The 10,357-nt window shown below is 41.9% G+C and overlaps 1 protein-coding gene across 2 annotated transcripts in view; it reads right to left on the minus strand.

Moving 5' to 3' along the window:
* grm8b (glutamate receptor, metabotropic 8b) overlaps positions 1–10,357 on the minus strand; it is a 104,649-nt gene that overhangs the window by 36,478 nt on the left and 57,814 nt on the right. The gene's annotated exons all lie outside the window — the stretch shown is intronic.

The raw sequence follows: 10,357 nt of genomic DNA on the forward strand, positions 1-10,357 counted from the left end.
ACAAGTCCTCAGTCAAGACTAACATTATGAATTATCCACCAACTGCAGGAGCTTTAATGAACGAGCATGGTTTCTGACAGAAAGAGGGAAGTGAGCAGCATGTTCGGCCATGTGGCGACCTGAATGTCGTTGCTGATGATGATGATGATGATGATGATGATGATGATGATGATGATGATGGAGGAACAATAACACTGACTGAGGTGAGACAGACAGCTTTATCATGGCTGCTGGCATTTCAATTACACATCACTTACAGGGTAAATGCAATTCCTTCGACGTGTTTCTGTTTTCATGTCTCTCTCTTTCTCTCTCACAGGCATCCGTCTGTTTCAATTAGATTTGTAAATTAGATAAACAGCAAACTAATTACAGAGGTTACCGGCGATGGGATGAGTTCAGGGGGAACCAGCGTAGCTGTGTCGTCCCACGCGCCTGAATATATTTACATTAATAGAGTTCTTGCATTTGTTCGGTTGTTTATCAGTAACGTTAGTCTGTGTCACATCAATAAAGATGTGACAACACTGATTCTGACAGTACAAAGATAACAGACAAGCTGAGAGCTGCTCAAACATTCGTGAGTGCATCCTGCGTCCACGGAGACTATTTTTTACTTCATATTAAAACACAGTTTTCTGCTTATCTTTAAGCACCACTGCACATCTGAACAGCAAAAAAGGTAACATTAAGACCAATAAAATCTCAGTCAAGACTAACAAGTCAACACCTGTAAATCCCAAGTCATGTATCAAGTCAAGACCAACAAGATCCAAGTGAAGACCAACAAGTCAAGAGAGGTAAATCCTGAGTCAGACCAACAAGTCATGACTTGTAAGTCCCAAGTTAAGACCAATTAGATCCAAGTCTAGACTAACGAGTCCCAAGCCAAGACTAACAAGTCCCGATAAATACATTTACAAAAAAAAGACTCACAAGACCCAAGTGAAGAATAACAAGTGAACACCGGTAAATCCTGCGTCAAGTCCTTAGTCAAGAACAACAAATCTCAAGTCAAAACCAACAATTCCCAAGTCAACACCAGTAAATCCAGAGTCAATAATAAGTCCTAAGTCTAGACCAATAAGTCAAAACAGGTAAGTCCTGAGTAAAGTCCCAAGTCAAGATTGACACGTCTCAAGACCAACGAGTCATGACAAGTAAGTCCCAAGTCAAGGCTAACAAGACTAAACTGATGACTAACAAGTCCCAAGTCAACATCGGTAAATCCCAAGTCAACGCTGACAGTCCTATAAGGGTTTCATTTGATAAAACCAAAAGCTGCTGGATAGTCCTTTAAAGCTGAGTGTTTCAGACGACTCGTGATCTCATGATTGTAACTTGTAGTTTTCAGGGGTTATAGGTCGGATAAAATCTGTTTGATTTAAAAACCAGCAGCTCCACTTCTGAGACATTCTTACTAAAGGTATCACTAAGAAGCAAATAGAAAGCTACAGCCACTTTCTCCTTTTTCAAAGCGCTGACAAAAAACACACTTTGCAAAACGTTCCTGAGTGCTTCCGAGCTCCAAACAGCTGCTCGATCTCTGATACGGAAGAAGCTTTCCTCCCCCAGAGATCATTGCTGCTCTCACAGAAGAAAGAAAGACTCCCGGCTTCTGTCGACATCACTTTTTCATCCGCTGAGTTTTCTAACCAAACGAACTGCAGCACAAAAGTAAGAGGGGGAAAAAAAAGAAACATACACAAGAAAGCACAATGAGGCGTTTAAACGCAAATCTGGCTTTTATATCCACTCAGTGTATTTCAAGGGACTCTGACAAAACAGAGGAATACAAAGGGAGAGGAACACTGGTGTAAAAAGGTGAGAAAACAATGAGGCTCCTAACACAGCAAACACATTGCTCAACAGAGCGGAAGAATGGAATCAAATATTCATGTTCTCTGGTGAAACTGTGTTTGAACTGAGTAAAAGATGCTCTATATCCTCCACAACTCCATCCCTGCTGCACAAAAGGAAGTGAAGGCACCAAGAAACAACATCCTGATGATGTTTCAGCTGTTGTTTGAGCTTTTCCAGAATGTTTTAGAGTGACGCTAGAAGAAATCATATATGGATCTTTGAATATGCAGAAAAAAAAGAATTCGGAAGTATAACCAAGAAAGAACACTATGATACTTATACTCAAGTAAAATATCTGTGTACTTCAACTGCTGCTTGGACTACAGAATCCACAAATACACCACATTTTGTGTTAAACCACTGTGTCCGATTGCTGCACTCTGTGTCAAAAATCACGCTCGGAGTCATAACTCAGACTAATATGAACACAAAGACATATTTTGTGATTAGGCTTCTGAGGATATCATTATCACCGTCAATGATTGTACATAAATGTCTTTAACTCTGCTTCGAGATCATAGAAATAAAAGATGTCCCTTATGAATCCAGAACTTGCCAAATGTTTATGTTTTCTTGAGCATCAAAGTAATCCAGTGATAGTTGTCTGTACTTCCATGGGCTCAGTGCAAACAGGAAACGCTAACAGCTAATTTGGCATATTTTTAACGGTGCAAACTTGCAAACATTTTGAGAAATATAGGCTCAAGAAAATATGCGGCTTAAATTGCAGCCAACATCATCACTCAGAGACTCCATGGCAACGTTATACTTCCTGTTTACATCCTGCAAAACTTAGCCTCTGAGTATCCCCGAAATACAGGTCGGACAAGGAGAAAAAAATCCATCAATACTAACTTCTTTTTATGTGCACCGTCAATATTATTAGACTTTTAAGGCTGAGGACATACAACTATTGAGAACCAAATTAAACTGTTTTTCTTTCCCATACAATCTGTCTTTAAAACATGTATACAACGAGCCCAACGACGTCCTGTACATTAAAAGAGAAACCGAACATCTCAGGGTTCAAATGGAATGAAAGCAGGTTCATTTCTGAGCACCCGATCAGGTGTAGGTTTAGTCCTGATTTGTGCTAGAAGAAAGACTTGAGGGTTGTCAAAAGCATCAGTAGATTTTATGAAAATCTGTGCAGCAGTTTAAAGGATGTTTGCTCTGAAAATGGTGAACCTGCAGCATCAGACTTGAAGCAATCATCCATGAAGGTTGGATATGACAATAAACAGCGATTCTTTTGTTTTCGCTGCAGCCGATCAACCGAGAACGACACGCTGTCACCAGGATCTCAAACACCTGGATCAGGTGTTCAAAAGACAAACGTGCCTCCATTATCCAAACAAGCCTCTCTATCGCCGGCTGCTGCTGCTGCTCGCACACAAACAAACAGAGCACTAATTATAGATCCAAATCAATGGAAGGCTGACAGGCGGCTGCAGGCTGCGGGGAGCGAGGACGGTCAGAGCCGCAGAGGTTCTTGACCTTCAGACTGGAACGGGAGCTCGACTGGGAACAGGTTTTAGACTGATGCACATTTATTTGGCTAGAATGTCATTATTTTACAGCTAAAAATATTTCTGCAGCTTTAACATGAACCAACATCCCGACCTTAATTGATTACTACAATATTTAATGTGCCAATTAAGTAATGCACCTTTTAAAATCTACATAAGTTAATTACAGGCTTTACAAATGCAGGTGTTTTTGAAACGAATGAAGAAGAACTAAGATATGTCGAGACTTAATTTATTAAAGAGGTTAATTATGGGGCTTATTACGGGATTGTTGCTTTCTGACATTAATGTGTTAAAGATGGAGGACAGCGAGGAAGAAAGAAATAGATTTTCTAATGGTGGGGTGTAATTACAGTATTGGATTGCATTTTAAAAGCACACTCTATCTGGCAGGTGCTCAGAGGCGGCGGCTGTGAGCGTGGCGGGGGGGCGGCATGGCGGCGCATCAACATTATCCCTGAGCGCAGGGCTGATGGATCGCCGCCCTTTAGACCTCAGGCCACCGTGTCTCGTGGATATTTAATTATGCTAATTAATAACAATTAAGCAGCGGGCCTTCCCCTGTGCCGTCTGGAGGGATCACACTCAATACGAGCTCTAATCTGAGACGCCGAGGCTGCTTCTTCTTCTCTGCTGGAGGGTTTTGAAGCTGCAGGGTTACAGGACTGCTGTAAAAAGTGTTGACAACACACAGCGAGTCAGACATGTTGCCTGACATCCCAAAATTCATAGGAAACGATGAGGCCACGGTTCATTCAGGGACCAATATTATTTCATTTGGCGTTCACAGATACGCTTTGTTGGTGATAAAACATACAATATAATATTTGATAACATGTTGGAAGGAGCCATTCCGCATATTTTTGATACTTTCGTACAAGGGGGACCTTTCAGGATCTGATATACAGAAGAATATAAGGAGTCAAGGGCAAAACAATAGCTAACGTGCAGTTTTCAGTCAGTTACACTGCAAACAAATCAGTGATTCTAGACCAGAGAACCCCGCGTAACATAGAACCCTCATGTTACCAAACACTGCTAAGCTGTTTGGAATTTTATTTAAATTAACTAATTAATACAGTGCATGGCCAACCTCCGAGTGTGAAAAGTGAAGACAATGTTGAAGTACTTGTATTCTTCCTGATGGCGGTCAGGAGGCCGCCATCATACATATACATATACATATACATATATACATACATACATATATATACATATACATATATATATATACATATACATATACATATATATATATATACATATATATATACGTATATGTATATATATATGTGTATACACGTATATATATACATATACGTATATATATACATATATACACATATATACACATATATACACATATATATACGTATATATACACATACACATATATACACATACACATATACATACATACATATATATATATATACACACACACATACATACATACATACATATATATATACACATACATACATACATATATATATACACATACATACATACATAGTATATATACTAAATATTCTGAAATATTTACTGAAAAGCAAATCATTCTGAAGGTTTCATTATTCAGTTTGCATTTTGCTGACAATTCTTTTACTTGAGTAACATTTTGACTACTTGTACTCAAAGTAAATGAATCAGAGTGCTTCTTCCACCACTGCTGAGTTTACATCGCTCTTCACAGCTCTGAACAAAAGCTGCAACGACACAGAGTCTGTGCACACACACACACACACACACACACGCACACACACACACACACACACACACACACACACAGGTGAACGCTGACCTGCTGACTCAGCTGTTTGTCTGTTTGTGTGATGACTCTGCAGCAGATCTGGAGGCTGTAACAGAATCAGTGGGAAGCTGCGTCCCGACAACAGCGGACCAGATCAAAGCCGCTCGGCATGCTGGGACGGAGCAGCTACTCTCGGATCGCTGACGCCGTCGTTCTGCTCTTTCACTTCCTGTATTTACCCAACAACTTCCTGCAAATCCCCTTTCGTGTGTCGGACATGTTTGTAAAGGATTCTGGCCCTCGTTGGCCCCCCTGTTCCACAAAAGAAAGTCCTCCTGAATCAGGGAGGATTACATACTGCTGCAGGATCCCTGCAGTCAGCAACCAGAGACTCAGCAGGTGACGGCTGCATGTGGTGGGAGAGGAAGAATTCAGAAGAAATTCAGCAGATTCTGCCTCCAGTTGAGGCGTGAATAGTAGAGGAACCCCAGTTTACACACTTAAGGTATTCTCATTACATGCGAGTCACAGAGGTCTGAAATATTTCCTCAAAAACACTCAAATAATTCTGAAGATCTCCTCAGTATTCAGTCCACTGCATGAAAAAGAGGATTCTTTTCATCTGCCTCCAAAGTTGCACGTATCCTATAATATTGATGTAATTCTCTTCACACACCGGGACTCAACATTCTTTACTTGAGATTCAAACTAAAGTACAAACATGCAGCATAATCTTCTGATCTTTGTTGATGAAAAATAGAGGAAACATGAGACGGATAATCGGGAAATCATTTTTTAAGGTGATGTGAGGAAACATTTTGGATTCGACACCGCCGATGCTAAAATTATGAATAAAAGTGAGTCTTTGAAATGCAGCTGCCTGACAGCAAAGTTAACATGACGACAAACCTGAAGTACAATATGTACTTTATAGTTAGGCTGCTGGTTTGGGTTCAAAATAATTTCAACAACCTATACGATTATATTTGTTCTGGTCTCACCGAAGGAACCGAGCTGTTCTATAAGCGTGTGTTTAGAAACAGCTGTGTCAGACACGATGCATGATCCAGGAAGGTCCAGTTTGAGTGACAGATCCATGACGTTGAAAATTCAGCAGAAGCCAAAACAGTGGACAGAGGTGGTGTTTTTTTGCGTTTAGGTGTTTCTTCACTCAAGCTGAAACATTTTGATCTTTTGCGGACATGTGTCAGCGTCACTCTGAGCCACCCTGGGTTGATTTATGTATCTAATCTTTCCATTGACTTTGTACGCAATAAAAGTTATTCTGCCCCCTAGTGGTACACATTAAAACAGTTTTAAGAGTGTCTTGGTTACATTTCTAGGATTCCATCCGACCTCCAGAAACATCTGCACAATTCTTGTTTGTTTGCTGTAATTAGATCTCGTGGATGCTTGTGAGAGAGTTGATACATCACTATTACATCCAGGCTCTGACAGTGCCAGTGTGTAGGATTTGGCGGCATCTAGCGGTGATGCTGCAGATCGCAACCAACTGAATTTCCCTCATGTGCAAAGTGCACGGGAGAGCTACAGCGGCCAACGTGAATGTTTCTGAAGTGCCAAATTGATTTGTCCAGTCTGGGCTACTGTAGAAACATGGTGGACTCCGTATGTAGGCGTGAACGGCTCATTCTAAGTTAACGCTCCTCCTAAATGCTACACACTGTACCTTTAAGTATCTTCTTGTAAGTCCAACCAGAGGACTCCAGAGCGTTCTGTCAGAAAGTTCAAGCTAAGAAAGCACCACCAGCTGATTGCATCTTAACTCGCAACTCTCCTCTGACACTCAAACGTAACCTCCTGTCTCTTCTGGGGATGACAAACACTTCTTCATATTCATTGTTACGCTCGGCTGGATCAAGTGAATTCTGGATTAATTACCGACTGAGGATGTCAGAGACGCTCCGTGTTGCCGGGTCGAGAGCTCCGGCCCCCAAAAAATGATTATCCAACGTGTTAATTGGTATTCAGCGCCGGTCAGAAATCCAGCTCATGAATATGAATGGCAGCGAGGTTGAGCGATGGAGTAGCCCGAAAGACACAACAGACCCTGTTAACCCTGAACAACACGCCCACGGTCTCTCAGTTTCTGTGGCTTTTCATTACATCATCTTAAAATGTAATAATTATTTTGGGCTTCCAGTAAATATAGGTGAACCAAGATGATGACTTATTCATATACAGTTTTAACGGCCTGTTTTTGTCAACGACACCTGGTCGTCGTCCTGTACGACTCTGGTAGCGGCATAGCCCCGCCCTAAAGCATCCCCTGCTTTATGGTCTGTTTGACTCTAAATGGACCATAATGTACTAAATGAACATCATGCTGTACTGAAGAAGACTTGAAACTAGAGATTGAGACCATAAACTCATGTTTACAATGTTTACTGAGGTAATAAATCAAGAGAGAAGTAGAGTCATTTTCTCATAGACTTCTATACAACCAGAGGAGTCGCCCCCTGGTGGTCACTAGAGAGAATCCATTGGCTTCACTCATCAGAACAGGAGGTTGCCGACTATCCACCTGGTTCCAGTTGGCATTATTCTACGTTAATGAAAACTGCAATGAAACAAAGAGTTCACGTTCACATGCTCAGGCCTGTTTATTTCTCATACATGTGCCATTCACTCCTCTCATGCATGCTCACTCATAATGTCCTTGCTGAGCACAGCGACACATCGTCAGTCTATCGTCTTGCTGCCGTCTTCTTGTTTTTAAAGATATGATCGTCTCTCTGCCGTTAGTATTCATGCTGCTGCTACACGCGCCCCTCCACCTCCTCATTACCGCCCAGTCTTTGCAGATTCATCGGCTTCATCATTTTATCAGCAACCACCACCACCAGTGTCTGGACTCCACGGGGGGGATTTATCTTTCCTGCTGCTCAGGGCAGACACCGCTGGATCACAAATCTCCAAGCACCAAAGATTCTGCCAAAGACTTTATCACCACAAATCATCTGTTATAATAAACACTTATCTATCTTGTGTCTCCTGATTGAAATGTATTATTAACCTCATGATGTAGATTCAATCTCGCGAGATGAAACTGATTTAACAAAGTGAGAAGTGTTGCTAAATCTCTATGTGATGGAGACTTGACGAGGTCTAGGTTTGAGGTCTGAGCGATTAACTGTTATTATATCAAAACGAGGATTTGAGAGAGTGCAAAGTCTCAACCTATAAAGAGAGTCGTCGGCATGTTTGGCCGACGCAAACTAATTATCTTTAATCTTCTTCTGCTCTCGGCATGTCGGAAGGATAAAACGGAGCGAGACGCCTCACTCTGTAACATTTTGTAGGTCTGATTTAATAAACAGACGTAAGACAAGATGATGCAAAAGATGGTAAAAACTAGTGCTGTGAGGAGCGGTGGGATTTAACTGCTACTCCACTAGAGTTACCTTTCAGATAAAGAGTTCTAAGTATTAATTGCAATGATTTATTAAAGATTAAACCATTTCACATTTTGCTATTTGACCTTTATTATCAAAATAAAGTCTATTTGGGGCGTTTTTGTTACGTTTCAGATATCTAAGAGTTGTTAGCAAGTTTCCTCAGGCTTAAATTGTCTTTTAGAAATACAAAAAGATGTAAAATGATCCAATATTTCACAAAAGAAATGCAGATTTTTGAAGCAGAACTTTGTTTTTTCTTCTTTCCTCTCACATTAATCATCTCACGTGGTTGGGAACCACTAGACTAAACATATGTTTAAAACTAGCTCCACCTCAAACAGTCACAGCTGAAACATGCTCCTCCAACATTAAAAGTAAAAGTAGTACTTAAGTAAAGGGTCCGAGGACGCTCCGCACTCTGAATCTGCAGCACAGAAAGAACCCGCGTTTACTTCCTGTTTCTGCCCTGAAGTGGCTCTCAGCCTCAGAACAGCTGAGTCAGGAACAAAGAACTTAACCCGATCATGGTTCTGTGGTTTCTGAGGCTTTTCACTGCAGGCTGAGAGCAGACGAACACATCTGACTTCACTGATGTGATTGTGCTCGTCGCTTCAGGGAGAGGATCAGAGTGTGTGTGTGGGTGTGTGTGTGGGTGTGTGTGTGTGTGTATGTGTGTGTGTGTGTGTGTGGGTGTGGGTGGGGGTGTGGGTGTGTGTGGGGGTGTGGGTGTGTGTGTGTGTGTGTGTGTGTGTATGTATGTGTGGGTGTGTGTGTGTGTACGTATGTGTGGGTGTGGGTGTGTGTGGGTGTGTGGGTGTGTGGGTGTGTGTGGGTGTGTGTGTAGCAGAGAGTAAATACTTAACTTTCTTAGTTGAGTGAGTTTTATTTTGTAGCCTGAGATCACAAATCTGCCTCAAAGGGCCAAAAACACTTTGACTGTTGAAGGACAGACAGGAGGAGATAGAGGAAGGAGGGAGGAGGTAGAGAAGGAAAGGAGGTGACAGAAGAGGCGAGGAAGAGGTAGAGAAGGAAAGATGGCGGGGGAGATGGGAGGGAAGAGATGATGCAAAGACAGAGGATGTAGACAAGGAAAGAAGGAAGCAGAGAAAGAAAGGAGGATGTGGAGGAAGGACAGATGAGGTAAGAAGAGAAGGAAACAGAGCAAGGAAGGAGGTAGAGAAGAAAAGGATGAGGTAGAGGAAGGAAGGAGGATATGGAAAAAGGAGGGAAGAGGAAGGAAGGAGGAGATAGAGGAAGAAAGGAGGATATAGTTAAATAAAGGTGGATGTAAAGAAGAGAAGAGGAGGCAGAGGAAGGAAGAAGGATATGGAGGAAGGAAGGAGACAAGGAAAGGAGGAAGCAGAGTAAGACAGGAGGAGGTAGAGGAGAGAGGGAGGTGGTTAAGGAGGAAAGGAGGAGAAGATGGAAGAAGGACCGCAAAGTAGAGAATGAAAGGAGGAGATATAGAGTAAGGAAGGGTGGAGGAGGTAGAAAAGAGAAGGAGGAGGGTAAGGAGGAAAAGAGGAGGAGATGGAGAAAGGAATGCAAAGCAGAGAAAGGCAGGAGGAAATGTAGTGAAGGAAAGAAGGAAGTGCAGAAGCAAAGCGAGAAAGACATAAGGAGATAGAGGACAGAACGAATAGTTGAAGGTAGCGAGAAGGAGGAAGTAGAGAAGTTTTTGCTTCTGTAGCTAAACTCTCTCTGGGATACTGACGTCCCCCTTGTCCTTTGACCTCTCTTGAGTCTCCACCCGTGTCTCCTTCCTGTACACCTGTGTCTCCTTCCTGTACACC

Source organism: Anarrhichthys ocellatus, unplaced genomic scaffold (genome assembly GCF_004355925.1).
Source record: "Anarrhichthys ocellatus isolate YVR2014 unplaced genomic scaffold, GSC_Weel_1.0 scaffold2, whole genome shotgun sequence".
NCBI classification, from domain to species: domain Eukaryota; kingdom Metazoa; phylum Chordata; class Actinopteri; order Perciformes; family Anarhichadidae; genus Anarrhichthys; species Anarrhichthys ocellatus.